This window comes from Bubalus bubalis, chromosome 1 (assembly GCF_019923935.1).
Source record: "Bubalus bubalis isolate 160015118507 breed Murrah chromosome 1, NDDB_SH_1, whole genome shotgun sequence".
Classification (NCBI taxonomy): Eukaryota; Metazoa; Chordata; class Mammalia; order Artiodactyla; family Bovidae; genus Bubalus; species Bubalus bubalis.
Genome location: NC_059157.1, coordinates 135,205,184 through 135,228,929, shown reverse-complemented (window position 1 = coordinate 135,228,929; position 23,746 = coordinate 135,205,184). Strand labels below are relative to the sequence as shown.

General features: G+C 42.5%; 1 protein-coding gene across 9 annotated transcripts in view; it reads right to left on the bottom strand.

Moving 5' to 3' along the window:
* Positions 1-16,591, bottom strand: part of TBL1XR1 (TBL1X receptor 1) — a 179,894-nt gene extending 163,303 nt beyond the window's left edge. For 4 of the 9 annotated variants that reach the window (XM_025288166.3, XM_006050981.4, XM_006050982.4 and 1 more), the window contains exon 1: positions 16,146-16,587. The gene's annotated coding sequence lies outside the window, so the exon portion shown is untranslated. Of the gene's footprint in view, positions 1-15,359; positions 15,379-16,145 lie in introns of those variants that run through there. The other 5 variants (XM_025288139.3, XM_044944584.2, XM_006050986.4 and 2 more) reach the window with 3 other exon arrangements.
* Between the last annotated feature and the right edge of the window lie 7,155 nt (positions 16,592-23,746).

Below are 23,746 nucleotides of genomic sequence, written 5' to 3'. Positions count from 1 at the left end.
TAGCTGATCTCAAATACTGCCTTCTATTAGCTGTTAAATTAGCAGAAGTAATGTTAAAAACAAAACAAACATAAATAGCATCAAATTATTTGCTGTGTAACTCATTTTGAGAAGACATTCATTTGAATACTCATATTAGCCAGAGACTGAGTTCATAAAATTACAATTACCACACACACGTGTGTTAGTCGCTCAGTCGTATCTGACTCTTTGCAACCCCATGAACTGCATGTAGCCTGCCAGTCTCCTCTGTCCATGGAATTCTCCAGGCAAGAATACAGGAGTGGGTTGCTATTTCCTTCTCCAGGGGATCTTCCCAACCCAGGTCTCCTGCACTGCAGGCATATTCTTTACTGTCTGAGAGACAGAAAAAACCCACATGAAAGACCTCAATTGTTCATTTAAAAAATGGATCTGAGTTTGAAAAGACTGGGAACCCCAGAGCAAAAAAAGAAAAAAAGAAATGTCACTTCAGATCAACTTTCTCCCTTCAATTCAGAGCTAGGCCCTTTTCCCCATGAAACCATTTCATCATCTTTCACGCACTATATCGAGGAATAAAATATAATTTTCCAAATTGTTAAAGGAATTTTATCTGACAATCTATGGTGGATTAAAGGCACCATCCCCCAACCATAAACGGAGTCACATTTTGTGAGGCAGTGACACAGGCAGCAAGAGGAAGGAGGGGAAGAAGCTGTCTGCCCAGCAGCCCCCGATTTCACTCAATTCTCATTTCCATGGCTCTCCACCCACCCCACCCGCGACAGTCCCACCAGGTACTTGAAAGCAGCCATAGTTTTGATAAGGCCTATGGCCATGGTGGACACAAATCAAACTTGCCAGGTGGCACTAGTGGTAAAGAACCTGCCTGCCAGTGCAGGAGACGCAGGTTCAATCCCTGGGTCAGGAAGATCCCCTGGAGGAGGAAATGGCAACCCACTCCAGTATTCTTGCCCTGGAGAATTCTGTGGACAGAGGAGACTGGCAGGCTTCAGTCCATGGGGTGGCAAAGAGTTGGCCACAACTGAGCACTCACACAGGCAAGAATCTTCCAAATGAAAATTAAAAAGAGATAGCCCCTCCTCTACAGCAGGAGAAAACAGAGAATGAAAACTGGCACTGACAAGTATTTTCTTCCCTGTGAAGAAAGCAAGCTCATCTACAAACAAATAAACAAGAGACAAGATTATTAGCAAAGATGTCTAGTAGCTTTCAAATCGGTGTGCTCCTAGTTGTCTCCTAAAGCCTAGCTGGCTCAATGCTCTTTCTTACAAATGAGTTACTTGATCCATTTTGATTCTACTCCCTTTTTGGCTTAAGCTAGTCTGAACTGTGGAGAAGGCAATGGCACCCCACTCCAGTACTCTTGTCTGGAGAATCCCATGGACGGAGAAGCCTGGTAGGCTACAGTCCATGGGGTCGCTAAGAGTTGGACATGACTGAGCGACTTCACTTTCACTTTTCACTTTCATGCATTGGAGAAGGAAATGGTAACCCACTCCAGTGTTCTTGCCTGGAGAATCCCAGGGACGGGGGAGCCTGGTGGGCTGCCATCTATGGGGTCGCAGAGAGTCGGACACGACTAAAGCGACTTAGCAGCAGCAGCAGCAGCCTGAACTGAGTTTCTAACATACATACAACTGAAAGAGGTCTGAGTCATACATCAACTTTGCGAAGCTGACCATGACTCTCAAGACAGAATATCACAGGTAAATATAACTAAAGGTAAATTTCAAAATCTCCTGAACCTGTACAAAGCCTAAATGGGGGTACTCAGCCCTCATCATTTTTACTGTATGAAATACGCATCTTAAAATGAAGAATTAACCTACTAAAATCTAACATTTATGATTAACACAAGCACATATTCAAACTGGTTTATCAATTATCCATCTATGGTTGTTTTTTTTTTTTTTTCCCTGTTTCAAACGCTGGAAGTATATTTCTCCAAGAAAAGTAGACAGCGCTCACATATGTCCTTGGACTTCCCCAAATGGAGATTCCAAGGTAGTAAACTCTCTTCCAACCCTCCCCTAAATGCTGACCTTTTAATGAATCATTTCCACTCTTCTATTGTGAGGACAAACCAGTTTAAGTCTATCAGCTGGTCACAAAACATTCCTGAGAAAACAATTCACTCAAATATTTACTGAACTACCAGGTCCTGTTTTAGGTCCTGGTGTGACAAGACAGAGCCCATCCCTGTTCTCAGGGAGTTTAAATTATAGAGGTGCATTTAAAAAGATAAATCAACAATTAAGGCTATCAGAGAGAGAGATAAGCGCTATGTGACTGAAAATGGCTAGGGAGTGGGCTGCTACTTCACTGTGACCTTTCTAAGGTCTCTCAGAGGTGAGGGCACTGGAACTGAAATCTGAATGACATAAAAAAAAAAAAAAATTTGCCATATGACAATCTCAGGGCAAAGCCTGAGGCAGAGAGTAAAGCAATTAAGGTGTTGAGACAGGAACAAGCTTGTTCTGTGGGCGTGGAGCTGGTGTGGCTGGACACAGAGAACAAGGGGAAGGGTGCCATGAAACAGGATACCATTTGTGAGGCGGCCAAAGGGCAAGTCATGTGCTGGTGGAACCTCCACAGGCCAAGGAAAAATATTCCAATTTTATGTTAAGGATGATGGAAAACCCACAGAGAAGAGAGAAGGAAACTGACGCTTTCTGAGCATTAATATAGTGTCTACACAACAGTATGTACAAATGTCTCTGCCATGCATTCCATAAAACTATATATGCTTTCGTGTAAGCTATACCATGTGTAATTAGCTTCGTATTTATCAAAAGATATGCTGTTATGCACAATTTCAAAAAAAAAAAGCAGCCACTCTTCCTGTTACTACCAGTTTTCAGTTATCAAGTCACTTCTACATTGATTTGTCAAACCAAATGAACCAACCAATACTATCTACTACCAAAACATACATGAAGAAAATGCAAGAAAGGCAAATGAGACTAGATAAAAATAAGGCAGCCAGCTATTCACAAGAGAATATGACCTCAAAAAGGGAACAAAGCAAGTAGAGAAGAAATGAGAAAACATACCTAACACAAGAAGCAAAGAGCCTACAGATACGGAAGATTAAGCTATCTACTTAAACAAAAGTACTCTTAGGCAGACAAGTAAACAAAGTGTAAAAAAACACAAAAGCTTATTCTAGGATGAATCCTGTGTTCATTCCATTTAATAGTACCCTGCCAGTTTTAACAACATTCCAAGGAAAGTGAAAATGTTCATCTTTTAAATGTACTATCCTTAGGAATTTTTCAAATCTGCTGATGAATTTTAAATTTTATTAAGTACAAGTGCTTCTTAAAACATCACTGAAATGTTGTTGCAAAACTGAAAATCTTACCTTCCCTGGTTTCCAGAGAGCAACCATCTCCCTCTGACAAAAGAATCATCTTTTATACCTCAGTAAAGCTGAAGATGGGCAGGGGGGGCATCCTCCACTGTGGAAGGCTTCAAATGATAACAGACACATCTACCAAGATTGCTTATCTCCAAACTCCACTCCAACACCCAGTGTCTCGGATTATCCTGGACGTTTTCAACAGCAGCTAGAGGCAGAGGATGTTGCCCCAGTTCACTGTAACAAGTGGATATTACCATACCCAGTCCTATTTCTTCCATCTCTGACCCTCCTCAATCTTCCATCTCTGTCTCATCACCAAATGAAAATGTAATGCCACTGCCAGCCTACACTCAGTAACAGAAACTCAGGAAAAAAGTATAGGGTAACCTCATGCTAGAATGTAAATAGCTGTAGATCAGAAGAGGAGGTCAGAATTAAGACCCAATCTGGGCCACAGAATCACTTGCACTGCAATGCCTGGTGTAAAGAGACAAGGGGCATGGAGTGTGTTAAGCCCTAAGGGAAGGTCACGGTCAAAGGGGAGACATCAGTAGATGTATCGACTGAACACACATACCAGGAGGTCAAGCAAGAAAGGCATTATCAGTATCAGGTAAAAGTTCCAATGAGGGGTGGAGGGGAGACCAAGAAAAAGTACAGGAGTACCATGAACATGTGGACAAGTCCACAAAACATCCCAAAATCAAGTTTAACTGCTAAAGTCAGGTCAAGGTTGTTTCTTTTAAACCAGATTTTGATCATATTCATTGTCTCTACACCAAAAACAGGATGTTAGATCATCAAGCAGACCCTCACAAGTCTTAGAATAAGAACATAAATCCAAAAGTCAATGAATTTGTGAAAATGGATATGTCACGCGAGTGTATGTTCCTCGGTTCTTTGTCTCGTCACAACAAAGATTTGGAGCAACGGACATTAAAGCCCTCGGCGTGTCACAGCTCTCAGGCCTTGGACAAACCGTGCTACAGCTCTTAGGCAAATCTTTATTACAGATCCATTTTATTTAGAAAACAGCAGAATCCAAGACTCGAAGAGAAGAGAGTGGAGGAGTGTGTGGGGAGGGAGAGAGAGAGTGAAAGTGGGGGGGGGGGGGAGAGAGCGCGCGCGCGCGCGCGGGCACACGCACGCGGGAGAGCGAGTCCGTGAGAAAGCACTTTGGCTCCTCCTTTTATATGTTTTTCCTCCACCTGGACCTGCCCTATGCAAACTGGGCTTAGCCAGGAGTGCTGTTTGTTCTGCCTGAAGTCTTCACTCTGATCCTCGGACCTTCCTTTGACCTTCCTTGTCTTTTAGGCACCGCCATTTTGGACTCCTTTTCCCTATTCTACCTACCTAACAGATAGATCCCTTTTCTGCTTCTGCATGTCTGAATCACTGTCTCAGAAGTCAGGGTCTATACTGGAAAACCTGTACCTCACTCAGAGAGCTTCATGGATTCAGATCAACATGAATGCAACGTCTGCACTGTGCAAGGAATTGGACAGGTGCTGAGGAAAAGATGAGTGAAATGCAACTGTCTTCAAGGATGGCCATGCGCACTGAGACAGTGTTAATCAACAATTAACACTCAGTCAAATAGAGGTGTGTGCCAGAAACAGATGACCGGTGGGCACAGGCCAGGATGTTAATTGAAGGATGTCATAGAAGGAAGCTTAATCTTCAATCAAACCGTGTAACTTCAGGTGGCCAATATGTTAAGATATGTTAGTTTTAAATAGTACAAAACAATTACCCAGATTTCCTTCCTGATGAGATGTAAGAAACTTGGTATGATGGTTGCTCTCTTGTTAATAATTAACACTCTTATGAAACGCACCCAGAGTTCTTAATCCAGAGCTGTTTACAGATTACCCCTAAAAAAGTTCATATTCACATTTATTAGCAACCAAAATTCCTTACGATTTGTATGTATACGTTACAAAAATTGGGGCATCAGAACTTCAGAATCCTAACAGAGCCTCAGAATACTACCTAAAGACATGAGCACCAATAACTGTAATTATCTATGCCCTACCATTCAGAGCAATACTTTGCTTCTGATTTTTGAGTACTGATTCTAAATCTAGTGAATAATGAAATTATTACTTGTAAAATAAAATCAGCTTACAAGTTTATAAAAGCATGTTTATAAATGAAGGAGTGTAGAAAATGAGTGTGTACCACATATTAGAGCAAGCACAATTTCCTGAAAACTTACTTATTTTTACACCCATATATACCCTGTGTTACCTATAACACAGGGTGTGTATGGGTGTAAAATACTCATGTATTTCTTAGTGAAAGCCCAATTCCAAGTTTGCAGACTGTATAACACTAGTATTGGCAATGGCTGATCATCCAAGCAGTGTCCACTGAGAGCCAGAGCACTGCTGGATCTACCGGACTGGAGATAAAGAAGAGTGATTCCACCCCAAAAAAGCAGGAAGGTTTTACTGTTTTTAAAAGGTAGTAACTTTGTTTTCTCTTGATGCATCTTATCAAGAAGTGACCAAATTCAGTGTAAAACATCACAACATCACTGTAAAACAACGTATGTATTAGAGACACAACAAAGCTCCACAATACACATCCTCCTTTTAGAGTGAGCAACAAATGCTCAGTCGCCAAATCCAGTCATAGCTCTCTGAATTCGAAATGTTAACCATCCCATTCTCTGCAGTTGCCACAGAAAGCCATGACAGTTTACAGGAGAGTGTCACTTTTCTGTCTCTTTCCTCAGCTGTTGCTGTTGCAGCTAACAAAAGCACCAAGCAGTAGCTAGCATTTATTTGAGTATATCCTATATGCTGGCCCCATGACAACTGCCTTCACATTTCAATCCTCACAATTGCTCTACAGAGAAAAATTCCCATTTGTCAGAGTGGAAACCAACTGGAGTGGTTACATAACTTTTCCAAGCCATACAGCTGATAAGCTGGGGTGCTGTGTGCTGTGCTGAGTCGCTTTGGTCGTGTCTGACTCTCTGCAACCCTACAGACTATGGCCAGCCAGGGTCAATAAGCTGAAGTGACAGGATTCAAATCAGGGATGCTGAGCTCCAGAGCCTGAGCTTTTTGCCACCGTAACACCCTGCAGAAAGAGTTTACTGCCAAAGATCAGACACAGAGCGTACCTAGGCCTCTCACTGCTGAAGACAGAGGCCCGGCCCTCAGGAAAGGGTGGCATCAGGTCACAGTGCAGAATATGATGCACATAAACAGATGCTATCTTCTCAGAGGTTGTTCTAGCTTAAGTTGAAAACTATGAGCACAAAACAAGGCAAGACTCTTTACTGTTAAACAACTAATGAACAATTACAATTGACACAATTACAAGTGACACCAGTTGCAACCCAAAATAGTATCAAGATCTAATATAGCTATCTCCTTGGAGTCAATAACACATTTATCCAAACTCACAAGTAATGTTAGAATCCATGCAATATCACAATCTCCAATTCCACAAATCCCATTATACCACAGACTATCATAATTACTGAAATTTACTAAACTATGAGAACTTCCACTTTCACCCAATTTCCAAAGCCCTGACAAAACAACACTTTTGAAATCAAGCAACACTGCTGTAGCCAACATCTCTTTGCATCGAGTTAATTTCAAATTATCAACCAGGGACACGACTCCAAAATCATCAGTTTGCTATCACTAAACAATTCCACTGGTCCTATGACCCAATCATGACACAGAAATAACACATTTTAATCATATTCAGTGACTAATTCTGCCAACAAATCTGAAAAATAAAAATAAGTTTTCGCAAAAATATATACAGTTCCAGCTCTTTAAGAACTAACTGGAATGCATGGAAGAAATTAACAGTTTTCTGTCTTCTTCTGACAGTTCAAACTGAAAGAACTAGGAAGATTAAGAATTCTTAACTGGATGTCTTGCTCTTTCACAACCGCTACTTTTTTTGAAATGGTAATACTAACATAGTAAAATTCAAGCAGTTCTAAAGATGAACATAAATCTTTCCCACATCTGACCACATGATCTTCCCACCTCAACCCCACTCCCCAAACCCTGTCACTGGTCTCCTGTGTATCCTGCTGGAGTCACCTGGAACACATAAACGTACACACAACACACACAAGCACACACGCACACTCCACCCTGTGTGTCCTTTCCATTCCTCCCCCTCTTGTTACGCTAAAATGGCAGACAACTGTACAAGATCTTTTCTGCCTCCATGTTTTTTCATTTAAATATATCTTTGAGAAGATCTTAAAAATACTAGAAAGTTATAAACATCAAGTCTAAACAAAATCTGTATAGAAACAGTACACACAAAACATCTCCCACCAGGTGTTAAAACTGGTGACCTCTGCTGGCAAGACATATAGAAGTCCAAGGTCAAAGAAGTAAAAAGGGTCTGTTAGTTTTTGCACAAGAATAGGAAAGTTATTGGTATTTCCCTGATAGAGCAACAGGCTTCACTCCAAACCCCAGTTTAAGATCTCCAAATATATATTTGCTTACTAAGAAAAACAGACAAAGGTGACTTAGGGAAAATCCATCACTTAAGTGGGTGAAAAATTTTCAAGTATACTGCATTATACATTTTAAAATAAAAGATGACAAAAAACATTGATACAGCTACAAACAGCATCTAAAAATTCACACACATGATAAATTTTATCCTATAAAATAATAATCATACAGAAAATGAAAAAAATATTAAGGAAATTCATCCATTATCTATTCCCATTACCTTATTTCACAAACCCAAAGTAGATGACCCAATTGCCTTACACTGCCAGTTAATGACATCTGACAATCACAAAATAGAAATGGAACAAAATTAGTACACACTCTACCCAATTAGCCTGCTCAAATTAAGGGGAAAGCATAAAACACCTCTCCCTAACCCTTAAGTCGTGCTCCATTAGCAGTTGAAGGTAACCACTAAAATATGCTATTAATTGTTAAACTCTGGCAAGGTGTTTGCTTACACTAATGTCAAGTACTTCCTATTTATTATTCTATGTAAGATGTAGATTTTTCAGTCCTCCAATATACTAAGAAAATTTAGATCTCTCTCAAAAAAAAAAAAAATCACAAAATTAAATGACAAAAATCTCAGAATTTTAATATAGGAATTGATTGTATAAGTATCGGTAGAATGAAAGAGCAAACTTTAGGAAGCATTTCATCTTATCCTCTTATACCTTTCTGGAAACTAAATGACTAAGCCATATAACTATGGTTTTGCGGGGGGGGGGGGGGGCAAAAAATTCACTTAATATTGAATCCATGTTAAAATGCTATCCACCATTCAGGTACATAAGCAGTTAAGAACAAAAACACAAACATCCACTAACCACCAAGGCACTTGTCACCCTGTTATGATGCCTATCACTCAGGATACAATGCAGAAGGAAGGCAGGCAGAAGGGAAGGAAGGAAGTGAGGGAGGGAAAAAGAGGAAAGCTACGGTACCAACTTTGATCTCAGACAAATATGCAGATTGATATCTAGTCCTTAACAAAAATTCTTTGTTTTAAATTGCTTAAAAACAGAAAACCTCACCTTTGTTTAAAAAAAAAAAAAGTTTGAGAGTCCCGAGTACAATTTCACATAAAAATAACATAAAGACGACTCTGGAATGACCATCTCTGACCCCTGACTGCTGTGGTTTCTTCTGTATTTTAAATTCTACCTCCTGAAAGAAATGTTCAATAAAGAGGGAAACAGGTGGCAAACTCCCCAGTTTAAACATTCAATACCTAGTCTTCCTCATTTAGTCCTCAAGTTGACATTTCACATAAATATCTTCCTTAACCCTCTGGAACTCTCCATTTACTGAAATGGAACTTCTGATCTTCCAGCATGACCCTTATGGTCTGACTGTACTATTTCTGAGCTGTGAATCCAAGCTCTCACAAAACAGGGTAACATTCAACTTATTTTGACACTGAAACCTTCTATCTTAAAACTCTAAATGTTAAAAATTTCAAAAGGACATAATACCAAGATAGTTGCCTTTAGAATAAATCACCCAGGTGGATTGGTACCTCTTTACCACAAAATACTACTGAAGAGGGAATTCGCTGGTGGTCCAGTGGTTAAGACTCTGTACTTCCACCGAGGTGGCACGGGTTCAATCACTAGTTGGGACACTAAGGTCCCACATGTCGCATGGTCAAAAAAAAAGAAGGAAAACTATTGAAGAGAGATGGTTACAATGACATTCCTCTGAGAGACGGAACCCACTGACGCTGTATGATAGATAGTTAACACATTCATAGTAACAGCTCAAATGGGATTCCAGTGTGGTCAGAAGGCTGTCACAAATAGTGAGAGCTAAAAACATAACCTTATTTAGACATACTACCGAGAAAACAGTAAGCAAAAAAACCTGACAATTAAAAAAATAAAATCCAAAAATCTTAAGTTTCATAACAACACAAATAAAATCAGATAAAGCCACTTTAGCGTGACATGATTTCTAGACTAGGTCTTTCACCAGGACTGTGGCTACTATCCCAGGATTAAGAGAATAAAACTATCCACTTTCAATTCACTCTAAATAATGACTAGGTTCTTTTTTTCCCCTTCCTTGTCAACACTGGCAACATCAAAATTCAAATTAATGGTTATGTGACTATAGTATAACTAAACTTTGAAGGGTTAATTCAAAAAGAAGCTTGACACAGTACCAAGAGTGAAACAGGACTGTCACTGTTCTTATTTAAACATGGGCCCTCATAGAAACAATCCATTTTATCATGAAGATAGTATAGTACAAAAGTCAAGAATTTTGCTACATACTCTATGGAAAATTGGAGAAGGAAATGGCAACCCATTCCAGTATTCTTGCCTGGAGAAACCCATGGACAGAGGAGTCTGGTGGGCTACAGTCCATGGGGTCACAAAGAGTAGGACATGACTGAGCAGCTAAGGAAAATGGTCCTTTCCTTCAAGAAATCTAATTGTAGTTGAGGCAATGTGACACATTCTCACAAAACAATAAATAATTATGGAGTCTGCGACATTCATTAAATCCAATCCAATCTCAGAGAAAAAATAGCCTGAGTCAGGATGGCCAGAAAAAGCCTCATCAAAGTGGGACTGAAACTAGGCTATAAAAAGGACAAAGGGAAGAATAGCACACGCGAAGGCAGAGTAGTGAGTATGACAAAACGGCAGTGTTTACTTGACAGGCAAGCAAGAATCCCAGTTGGCGAAGAGTGGGAAATAAAGCTGAACAGGTTAGAATGGAGCCTTAAAGGCCAGACTTGAAGCATATGAACTACATCCAGTTGGCAAAAGGAAGCCATAATGGGTTCTTCAGCAGGGGAACTGACATGATGAACCAATATTTAAATGCATTACACTGTCGGCAGTTAGAGAAGACAGAATGAAGAAGGCTGCCCAAAGCACCCAGCCAGAAAAGTAAAGCAATGACCCAGAAACCTAAACCCATTCATTCATTCCTTCCTTCACCGAGAAGAGACTGCTAGTTAAGAACAAGGCCTAGAAGTCAGACACACTGGGCTCAAGTCCCTCTCAGCACCCCTTCCTTGCTACCTGAGCCTTTGTTCCCAAGCAGTTGGTAATTAAAAGAGCAGTCACTCAGTCACAAGTACCTGCCAAAGCACCTTTGTGGTCCTGACACATAGAATTCTAGTAGTAGTTAACACTACTGCTGAATTAAGAGTGACAAAAAATGGGAAGGGAAAATAAGGCTCAAGGATACTTCAAAGGAACAGAACCTCCAAGCGGAACTGTCTTGATAGCAGCTGAAAATGTAGAACACTAACACAGATAAAAGGTGGAGACTGAAGAAAATAACCTACTTAAAGTAATCACTCCAATTTAAAAAGCAGATAGATCCTAGACACTGCGGATCCATCCTCGAAAAATTAAATCTCTATTTAAAAAGAGTTAGAAAAGATTTCAAATGGTTCAAGCAGAATTAAAAGGTCCAAGTCCAAGCAACAGAAGGACAGCAACAAAGACACAAAGACCCACCACTGCCTACACCAGCCATGGAACTAAAGCTTCCACTTAGTTACAACCCAGCCTAATGCTTCAAGTAAGCCTTACTTAAGTCACAACTTCAGGAGTAAATAAATTACGCTAAGCATATGTCAACTATTTTGCCCAAGAATTCAGGAAATAAACCGCTAAATACTTCCTATGACATTATGCCCCTACTTAAATAACAAGTAAATAAAATGTAATGCAAAGAAGCAAACTTCAAATCCAAAGCCATCATCATCCTAATCACCTTACATTTCCATAATGCTTATTTGTCGGCTACTGCTCTCAGCAACTTACACATACTTTTTTTTTTTTTTAAACCAAAGTATCCTAATGGCTCGACAGTAAGGAATCCTCCTGCCAATGCAGGAGAAACGGAATATCCCCTGGAGGAGGAAATGGCAACTCATTTCCTTCCTTGTATTCTTGCCTGGGGAATCCCACGGACAGAGGAGCCTGGCGGGTTACAGTCCATAGGGTCGCAAAAGAGTCGGACACGACTTAGCAACTAAATTCAGCAATAGCTGATTTACATTGTTGTGCTAATTTCTACTGTACAGCAAGTGTCTCAATTATACACACATACACATTTTTATACATATATTCTTTTCCACTATGATTTATTCCACGAGACTGGCTATAGTTCCCTGTGCTCGTTGTGTATCCATTCTAAATGTAATAGTTTGCACCTACCAACCCCAAACTCCCAGCCCATCCGTTTCCTTCCCCCTCCCTCTTGGCAGCGGCTAGTCTGCTCTCCGTGTCTGGAAGTCTGCTTCTGTTCTGTAGATAATTCATTTGTACCGTATTTTAGATTTCACGCATATCATACAGTATGTATCTCTTTGACTTATTCCACTTAGGATGATAATCTCTAGTTGTAGCACATACATAATTCTCTTAATCTGCTCAACTCTATGAAGTTGACTGTCCCACTACACAGAGGAGCAAGCTAAGACACAGTGGAGTTGCTCCCACAAGGTGATAAAATTAGTAAGGGATGAAGCCTGAGTCTGAAGCTGGGGAGTTCACCTTGAGAACGCCTGACAGAATCTGCAAGCTGCACAAAATGACTTTTATGATTTTTCTTACACGAGTTTTCAGAAATATGTGCTCTGAGGATCTGCTTTTCCTACTTAAGTTTAAGTATGGAATCACATTTCCTTATTTCTGCTGGCAGTATGTGGAGAGGCTACATCACTGCAGTGAATCTTAAAGTCGGAAACTCAGCAGTGGACAATAAGATTACATCTTATTACTAATAAACAGTTCTAGAGAGTTAAGCCAATGATACGTGAGCCTTATGAATTTCATTTATCTACACAATGACATGACCCAGTTAGTAGCAACCCCAATTATAGAATTATAAACTTCATTAAAAACAGTAGTTTTTCAAAAGATATCTACAGATAAGACTGACAAAACTTAGGCCCAGCTAAAGTCATCTAGAAATAAAATGGACTAGGGCTCAAACAAAGGTCTGAATACTAGTGCATCATTTGATCCTCTGTGGCCTTGAACAAGTAAGTGAATTAACTTATCTTCACCTCACTGTTTTAGCATCCACAAATACTACGCAGCTCAGGATTAGACTGGGGTATGAATGACGTAGCAAAGCACCTCACACCTTTCCTAGAGTACAGCCCAAGCAGAGTTCCTTTCCTTGGACTCCTGCTAAAAGGGCTATTAATGGTACTCTTAGGGAGTCCAAACCCAGAGATGGTGAACAGTAAACCTCTCCAGCATAGCCTCTCTCACATAGGTTTTTAAATTCAAGTATCTCTTGGCAATAGAATAGTATATACCAACATGTGGTCTCCCAAATCAGACCACACTCTTACCAGTTGTCTGCACACAGCCCTGGGGTCCTAGCCTTTCTGTACTGTGGCGGTGTACTGCTTTTTTTTTTCTTTTTGCATGTTAGTGACTTACACTATAAATGTCATTTGAAATGAGTCAAATTCCATGTACTAGAAAAATATAAAGTCCCAGACAGTGTCAATATTTCTGCCATCTCTCTCCCCTGACTTACAACTATTCACATTCTTCTCAATTCTTTTTCTACAAATAACACAGAAAATGAATAAATCCAATAAATTATGTCTTCCTCAAAATATGTCAAGTCAGAAATTCTTTGTAGTAATAACTGCTGTAGTAAATTGGAGATGAATCCCTTTATCAGCTACCCATTTGACAAGGTTGTACTTATATTTCATTGCTATATATGAACAGATATATTTGTTCAACAGGTTGTCATTCAAAAGGTCCATTAGTCAGTCTCATCTCTTATCAGTAACCCCTATGTTTATAGTCATTCTGCCCTTTCTGCACATTAGCCTGAAAGGCTCCCAGTACATAGGAAGCAGTTACTTCTTATTCTCCTCCTGGGTATGTTCTCGTGGTAATCATGATAAATCTTATGTTGAGAACAGACCTAACAAAGATCTCTGAACATGTGCAAAAAAGTTATTAAAATAGTCAACACTTCTTTGAAACAACCAATGAAAAAATATAACCTTCACAAGGGGCCATCCCATTTACCACGGGTGTTCCCCGTACTAACAACCAAAGCTGGTACACGTGGGAATAAAAAAACCTCTTATAAAACTAATGGTGACCCTTGCAACAATTTTTATGGCATTAACAAATAATTAAGTTCCTTAACAGTAAGAAAAACTTTTTCCTTGTACGTATTGTTTTCATACCCCATTCAGTTTAGCGCTTTGCCCTCTAGGTCCGATTGTAACAACTCAAACGGCAAAAAAAAAAAAAAAAAATAGTAGTCGTTTATGGATTTAATGGTTGTGATTACATATATCACATGGTGCAAGACAGCAGAATTGAGGTGAAAAAAAAAACATATTCCAAAGAAGCAGGAAAACCTCGATTTAAGAGCAAAAAGTATAAACACAAATCACAAGCCTAACCACTCTCAGGCATATTTTCTGCTGCCCCTCCTCCACAGGTAAACGCTATTTCTAGAACGGCGCTCAATGATAATTTCCGAAGCCTGCTTGCCATGAACTCCCATGATACAACCCAACATACACACTGTTTTCATGGAGACAAAGCTGCCCTATTTCACCAGACTATAAACTTATTAAAAGAGTGAGAACATACAGTCCCAGGAAGTCAAAATTACTAAAATACACCAATGCAGCATGAGTCTGATTTAACAAATATGAAAATAAACCACACTGGGAAAACCAAAAAGTCACTCACTGTATCTTCAGCGTGTAATCAGGATATTTATCACTTTTTTAAGTAAATGAAACCACCACCAGGGCCTCATATTATCCGACCAGATAAAGGAGTCTTTAGGAAAAAAGGGGGGAGGGAAATGATTACCTAATTATATGGGGGAGGGGGAATTAAACCATTCAGACTAAAAATAACCTACATTTCACCCACCATATTTTATGAGCAAGCTTGTTTAGATCAACAGAAGGGTCTTGCCTGGAAAACCAGAAAGCCAACAGTCAACTTCCCTCAGTCAACTATAAATCATATAGGCACTAAAACTCTTCACCTTGGTGCTCGCACAGTCCACCGTTTTAAGCAAACTCCAGACACAGAAAAATCTAGTTTTTAACTTGGTTCCAACACTTTAGTCATTCGTAATCACCACATTATTTTCGAGAATATCATTAGATAAGGTAAGAACGGGAGCATTTTTTAAAAGCCATTACAACTCAAATTTTACATGAAACACAACATTTTCACAACCCAAATTTATTCTCGGTTGCCCCTGCAAAGTGATGCCTATTTCAGCAAATTAGGAACTTCCAAAAATACTGAACACGCTCACACACGCATGGCTTCCCTCGAGCTGCCATTTCAGATTAATATTTCACTGAAATAAAAGTCTGCTGCTGTTCAAAAAATGACATCGGTTGCAAAGAGGAAGTTACCGAGAAACCACCCTCACAACGTGGCCTTTACACTGTCAGAAAATAATGTGACTCTGAGCCACCCAAAACTTACCAGGAAGCTAGCAATAACTTTGCCAATTCTACACTTCTGAACCCAACTTCAAAAAGGCTCTATCAAATGCCTCCTCAAGACGCTAAAAAGCTCTAAGTTACAAATAAACACGTCCCGGAGTGCGGCCCTGCGGCCGCGCGCCCCTCCCCCCCTGCACCCCCGCCCAGGACGCGCGCCCCAACAGCCGCCCCCCGCACGCCAGCCGGGGTCGCAGCGCCGGGGCCTGGGCCGCGCCGGGGGAGGGGCGCGGACTTCCATCGCAGCCCGAGGTTTCGCCAGAAAACGTGCACCGAAGCCCTCTCCCCTGCTAAAAATAGGCTATAAAGGAGTCGGCCTCATGATGGCTCCTTGATTCAATTTGCTGCAAATTCTTTCCTGAAAGCCTCCCCCACAGACACATACACACACACAAAAAGGGGGTGTAAATGCACGAAGGGTGGAAGAGGGGGAGCAGGCCGACGTGCACAATTTTCGGGGACAACAACATAATAAGGGTGAGGATCCCCCGGGACCAGGAAAGGGTAGGGGGTGGGCAGGCACGTGAGCATTTCAAAGAAGCCTGGGAGAGCAAAAAGGGGGGATGGGGCACCCTAAATGCCGTCCCTCCCTCCCCTCCCCCACCAAACGCCCAGCTCCCCGAAGGGCCAAGTTGAAAAATGCATGTTCCACTTGCGCCCATCCCCCCCACCACCACCGCGGCCTGGCGCCCCCCAGACCACCGCGGCCCGCGCCCCCCGCCCCGGCCCGCGGCCGCCCCCACCCCGGGGTCCGGCCCCCGGCGCTTACCTGGAAACGGTGGCCTCCGACGCCGCTCCCCCCTCCCGGGAATGGAGGCACAAGGAAATTCCCCTCCTCGCCGCCGCCGCCACCTCCAACCACCCCCAAAATAACCCCTCCGGGGGGTGAGAGGCAATTATAACCCCGGCGAGCGGAGGGCGCGGGGGATGGGCGCCGGGCGGGCGGGGGCGGGGAGCGCGGCGCGGGTCCCCAGGTGGCGAGCGGAGGTGCTCCCGCCGCGGGGGGAGGGGCGGGGGCGCACGCGGCCGGCGGCGGGGGGAGGCGGCGCGCGGGGGAAGGGCGCGAGCGGGAGAGGAATTGAGGCAGAAGGTAAAAGCTGTTACTAAGGGAAAGAGCCAAACGGTTCGGAGCAGCCAACGGCTCAGACACTCAACACTGGGGAGAGAGGAATGGGGACCAGCCAGGCACAAATGAGCTCGCGAGGCCCGCGGCGGCGGCGGCGGCGGCCGCGCAGCAAAACAAACCCGAGCGGCCTGCGCCGGGCGGGCGCGCGGGGGAGGGGCCGGCGGGGGAGGGGCGCGGCGGACGCGGGGAGGAGGCGGCGGCGGCGGCGGCGGCGGCGGCGCGGCGGGGGGGGGGGGCCTCCGCCGGCCCCGCTCCTCTGCCTCCCGCCCGCCGCGGCGGCGCTGGGGGCTGGGCGGGTGCGGCGCAGGCGTTTAAAAAGAAAGCAAGACCTGCGGGCGCTCCCAGGCGCCGCCGGGCCCCCGGCCGCCCCGCCCCCACCGCCGCGCGCCGCCGGGTGCGGGGCGCCTCCGGGCCGGGTGGGGGCGGGGAGGCGCCGGTTATCTTTCCCGGGAAGGCCGGCCGGGCTCCGACGTGGTCGGGGGCGGCCTGGCCCCGCGCGCACCCGGGCAGCGTGGCGCGGCCGGCGGGCCACACGCACGCGGTGAGCATGTGCGGAGAGCGCGGCGCAGGCATCATATGGACATTTGTTTGGGAAAAGAGCTGCTCGCACCTTTGTGTGCATAAATACATATGTTTCTCGGAAGCCTACCTGGAAAGGTGCTTTATCTGTAATAAGCGATTTTCAAAATATGATCCAGAGCACCGGATCTGTGGAGAAAACACGCGCACACAAGAAAAGGGTTTTGATACCAAACACAAAGCTGTAATTGAAGTGTTTATGCCCAAATGTACTGTGAATTAAACATATGGTGGTATTTATCGTCTGGTGGGTCTGTTTGAAAGGTTTTGTCGATCAGTTCTCGTTTTACAAAAATAAAATAATGAACTAAATGTTTGCTAAACATACATACCTCTACGGCAGCATCGACAGTAGAAGTTTATTCACTTTGTCTACTTTTTTTTGTAGCTCATCAAGGCGGTTTATAGATTATAACTTAGATTAGTGATCATGTAACAATATTGATGAGGGCAGCGGGTTGTTTTTAGAAAGGGTGGCAGTTCACAGGTTTGAAACAAATGTGTTCGGTGTAAGGTCCTCAAAAAGCAGAGCTTGGGGTTTTCTAGGACCTTTGTATAAGCCTAAGGTATTAAAAAAGCAGCTTACTCCTTTAACTTTAAGATTTGGCCTGAAAGAAACCTTTTTTGTTGATATTTTCAGTTACTGCTGTCTTCAGAGTAAAATAACAATTGGCAGCCTTTTTAAAAGGTTAAGGGTTCTGTTTTCCTACTTTTGTACTTTCATATTTGGAAATTGGGGTACTCACTATTGTAAAGCAATGGTAGTTTCCTCTCAGTATCAGAGACCTAAATTCTCACACCAAAAAAAAGTTCATTAAAACTAACTTTTACACATCTGGACTCTGGGTGGCCTAATAAGCTCAGTGATGAGACAGGTGCCCATTTTTGGCCAAAGTCAAAGGCTCTTGCCCTTGTTGAGTTCGAGGAGCTGCTGGAGGCCTTTCCAGACCTTTGTATGTTCGCTGGGGGAGGTGGGGGAGGGGGTAGGAAAACCATCAGAAGAGAGGGAGTGAGATTGGAAACTCCCTCCCAACCACCAGAAAGTGTTCAAAGCCTCTCTGTGGTTTGTCCTTAGAGCTATTTTCATATATGAAAGAGGGAATGTTAGATTAAACAATGTCATCCGATGGGAATTTAGATAACTGCAGGTTTCCAAAACACTGTATTGAGTGTACAGGGAAACAGCACAAAGAGAGCTGGTTTTGCATCAGAAAGATTCTGAAGCTCAGACTGACTGCAGAACTAGCACCTTTTGCAAAGGCGCTTTTCAGAAGCAGTGAAAATATATTTTACTTTTTTTGTCAATATTTGTAGTGAAATACATATAAATGTCACTAAGCATAATCTTCTGTTCAATTAGTAAGCTATCTCAGTACAACTAGGGTTCATTATCTGAGCCACCCAGTGAAACACATCTATCGGCCTAGCTTGAATTTTCACATTGTGCCACCGGGTGTGGGTCCTGTTCAGGCAGTAGCTACTGGAAAATCAAACCACCAATCTAGTGAATGAGGACTCCTCACACTGTTTCTTGACAGGGTCATCTCCAAACCGAGGATCCCAGACTTACCTTCCCTTGAAATGACCTCATTCCCTCCCTTCACAAGGGAGGGCCCACCCTGCCTCAGGTCCTTAGGGTCCAGGGCTTCCAGCCTGAAATTCTTAGACCCTACACCAAGCTGCTATCTTTCCTAACAGAAATTCCTAAATTGTTATTATCACATTGGTAATAATAATCATTTGTTTATATCCTTGAAGTTTATAAAGTATTTCTGTGCATAAATGACTTCATTTGAATATCATGAGAATAGTCACCAAAGGTGGGGACCTGTGCCATAAACTTGTTCCAGTAAAGTGAACTTCCTCCCCTGTGCTTACTGAAGACAGACTTGAAGTGACCTTTGGACAAATAAAAGCACCCAGTGTGGAAAAGCCTTGGTTCTCCCTGTGAAGGGGTTTTAAGTGAGGCTTAGGGGCTTCCCCGGTGGCTCAGTGATAAAGGAGTCTGCCTGCAATGCAGGAGACACTGGTTCAATCCCTGGGTCCAGAAGACTCCCCTGGAGGAGGAAATGGCAACCCACTCCAGTATTCTTGCCCGGAGAATCCCATAGACAGAGCAGCCTGGAGGGCTACAGTCCATAAGTAGACCCAATTTAGCAACTAAACAACAATCCCTTTGACTTCTATATTCCAGAACCTATCTGATACGATAAACATTGTGGCTTCAACATGAAATACTCAGATAAATGAGGCACCATACAAAGGTCACATGTATTGTTACTGCCACCCACTAATCATTCCAACACATGTAGTATACCAGATCAGAGGCCTCACCAAAATGCAATAGTTAGGCAAGAAAGCCTTGACAACAAAGAAGTAACTATTGTTACCAATTTCCAATACTTTGTCCTAATCTAAAAGCTGTCCTTATGCTTTGAATATAAATGTTAATATGTTTCTAAAAAAGAGAAATTATTGTTACTAAGAAATTTTAAAGCAAAGTGAGTGAAGTCCTTCAGTCCTGTCTGACTCTTCCTGACCCCATGGACTGCAGCCTACCAGGCTCCTCTAGCAAAGAGGCACACTATTAAGAAGTTCTCTTGAACTTTCTAGCTAACTCTCAACAAAGAGAAACCTGGGGCCAGTAACTGTTACCAGAAGTTACATGTTTGTTATAAAATGACTAAACAAATCTTGACTTGTCTTATTTCAGTAATATTACACCCGGGGGTGTGGAATGGCAAGATAGCCTACACCTTTGCAACTTTCATCACTCAGGAAATAGAACATTTTAAAATTAAGGTGGTTTAATCCCAGAACTATAGGATCTCATTGCTATATTTTTAAAGCCACCGTGATGTTTTAAGTTGTTTACATGAGCTGATCTATGTGATTAAAATATTCAAAACAAACTTAATAACATGAAAAAGACATCTGATACCAAAAATATGATCCTGGCACTGTAACTCTTTTTCGTATTTTTACTCACCCGGGAACTCAGTGGCTTTGTGTCTGCAGCATTTACCCTCAAGCGTCTCTCTGGCACCCTGTGATATATTTCTGTTTCATTCTGACTAGTTTGTGTAATTCTTTGTGGCTCTTCCAGTGTTCAGGGTTTGCCATCCACAGCAATGCATCTCAGACACACATCTCAGGATCTCAGCATACAAGCTCCTTTTCTCCATCTGTGCTTAGCAGACGACATTTGACCTTTCCTCATCAGTGTGAACCTTGTCAGTTTTCCATGACTCTGTGACCCGATTTCATTACAACAATGAACTTTACTTGGGAGTCTTCATTTAAATTACAAAAGCGACACACAACCATCTTACAAGTATTTATGCCTCTCAGATAATGGAAATAGCAGGTCGTATCCTGCCTTTGTGATTAGTCAGAATAGAAAACCAGCCACACACAGAGCATACTGCTGTACCCATCACTTACTTATACTGACCAGCCATGTGCTTCCTTGGGCAGTGATCAAGGCTGCACGTTATGTTGATGGTTTTGCTATTCATTCCACAAACTTTTATTCAAGAAGTTACCCGCAAGGAATTTATGGTCCAGTCCAGTCAGGAGGGGGTTGGGAAGACAGATTTCAAAAAATACATGCGCTTCCCAGGTGGCGCTAGTGGTGAAGAACCTCCAATGCAGGAGACATAAGAGACGCAGATTCGACCCCTAGGTCAGGAAGATCCCTGAAGAAGGAATGGCAACCCACTCCAGTATTCTTGTCTGGAGAACCCCATGGACAGAGGAGCCTGACAGGTTACAGTCCATGAGGTCACAGAGAATCAGACACCACTGAAGTAACAGCATGGCACACATATTAGGCTATAGTTTGGCTTCCATAACAAAGGCAATGTAAAAAATGGTTTAAACAAGATAAAAATTTATTCTCTAACGTGGCCATTCCAATGTAAGCATTACAGAACTGGTAATGTAAAAAGGACCCAGTTTGTTCTACTAGCTCAACACATATCTTATTACTGGTTGCCTAACTTAGCCTTTCTGGCTCCTGCCATCACATTCAAATGCCAGTCACTGGGCTCTTTCAAGACTCGTCCTGGCAGTTGTGCTTATCACTTCCACTCAGACTCACTTGGCCAGGACTTGGGCATATGACCATACCTAAGTGCTAGTAAGTCAGGTAAATGACACGTACCAACCTTAAATAAAAGAAGATGGGAAGATGGTTGGGAGCATATATTAGTTTAGATAGGGCTTTTAGAGGAGGCTGCTCAGTTAAGGTGACCTGTGAGCAGGAAACAAAATTGGGGGGTGAGTGGACAAAAGCAGAAGGAGGAGGAAGGGATATCAAATACAGGAGGGTGAGAAGGTAAAAGTCTCTCAGTCATGCGAATCTTTGTGACCCCATGGACTGTAGCTGCCAGGCCCATCTGTACATGCAATTCTTCAGGCCAGAATTCTGGAGTGTGTAGCTGTTCCCTTCTCCAGGGGATCTTCCCAACCCCGGGAATAAACTCAGGTCTCCTGCACTGCAAGCAGATTCTTTACCTTCTGAGCCACCAGGGAAGCAAATACAAAAGAACAGAGGCAAAAGCTGTATTTAGGGGTAAAAATGATGCCAGTGAGCCAAGCAGTGGCCAAAGAGGGAGTCAGGAACCAGATGTGAAGGTCTTTTTCTTTTCATGAGATGGAAAGCCATCAGAAGGTTTTGAGTGGAGAAATGACTTGATCCAACTTCTCTTTTATTATGGGCAGTGTCGAGTGCAGTTGTGCAACAGTGGAAAGGGGACAACTGGTTAGGGACTAATGTAGAAATCCCAATGAGAGAATGGCACGTGGGGGATGGTGGCAAGACCTGGTTAAAAGATGCTAAACTCTGTGTACATTTTATTTATTTTTAATTGGAGGATAATTGCTTTACAATAGTGTGTTGGTTTCTACTGTACAACAACGTGAATCAATTATAAGTATACATATACATATATCCCTCCCTTTTGAGCCTTCCTCCCACCCCTCTAGGTTGTCTCTCTGTGTACATTTTATTTAATTTTTTAAATAATTTTGTTTATAGTTAATTTATTTTATTTTTTGGCTGTGCTGGGTCTTCACTGCTGCACGGGCTTTCTCTAGTTGTGGCAAGCAGGGACTACTCTTCATTGTAGCAGGCTTCTCATTGCGGTGGCTTCTCTTGTGGCAGAGCACAGACTCTAGGGCTCACAGGCTTCAGCAGTTGCAGCACATGGGCTCAGTAATTGCAGCCCCCAGGCTCTAAAACACAGGCTCAATAGTTGTGGTACACAGACTTAGTTGCTCTAGACCATGTGGGATCTTCCCAAGTCAGGGATCTAACTCACATCTCCTATATTTACAGGCGGATTGTTTACCACTGAGCCACCAGGGAAGCCCTCTGTGTACATTTTAAACAAGCATCAGGAAATATACTTGTGGCATGAGAGAGAAACACAAGAGTCAAAGATGATTCTGAGATTATAGACCAAATAAGTAGAATGGAATGGCCATTTATCAAGATGGAAGAGACTGGAAGAGGAGAAAGTTTATGAGGGAAAAATCAAGAGTTTTGCATTAGAGTTTGATGTGCTGATCAGACATCCCCTTGAAGACATCAAATAGGCAGCCAGAGACCCAAGTCCAGTGTTCAGAGGAGGAATCAGTGCTGAAAAACATCATGTTGGGACTCATCAGTTAAGTAAGGATATTTTAAATCATAGATCTGGATACAACTGGCTAGAGAGTAAGTGTAGGCAATAAAGAGCTCTCTATTATCTTATACAGTCTCTGGCCCCAAATATCTCCCCTGCTGTTGATGGGCTCAGAAGCCTAAACGTATTTTATCACTGGTGGATGTAAGGTGACACTCTATCTGGACAAGGACATTGTTGAAAAGAAACCACAGATCATATTAATGGCTACCAGTTATTGAAGCTTGTTGCTTTTTACCAAGCACTTTTATCTTTGCTGTCCCTAACTTTCTCAAAAAACCTGGAGAGGTAAATAATATTGTTATCTCAGTTTGACTCATGAGGAAACTAAAGTAACAAGACCAAATAGCTTATGGAAGTTCATGTGCCAAATGGCAAAACAAGAATTTGCACTTGAGGCTGTCTGACAGCCCTGTCTGCTCTTCCACAGAGTGAAACCAAGCAGGTCACGGCAAGAAAGCGCAAGTCCTTCCATGAATGGAGAAGAGAGAAATGTAAAGTGGAAAAAAGGAGAAACTGCTTGAGGGAGGAACCACATCGTAATCTCAGTTATGTGACCCACAGTCTCTAGATTAGAGTCTCCAAAAATTATTTACTGAGTGCAGTGGTTATAATCAATCAACTGCATTCACTCGTTTGCACTCTGAGCTGTTAATATTAGTCCATCTACACAAGGAAGGAAGGATTACATAAGGAAGACCTTTGTGCCACTTACTCCCTGCCTCTCACCACCACCTCCCCTGCCCCCACATGGCAATTTAGCTGTAGACTGTTCTTAAAGACAGATTTTGCGGGCAAAGAAGGCAATATACAGTAATTCCGTTTCCTTTATTACAAATTTGAAAACCTAGCTTTCCTTTAAGCTTTCAATTTCAAGTTCCATATCTAAGTCTCTCTTTTAAGTGAATGTTTACAATTTAGTTAATTAAATTCCTTTGAATTATTAAACTGCTTTTATACATTTAATATATTTAA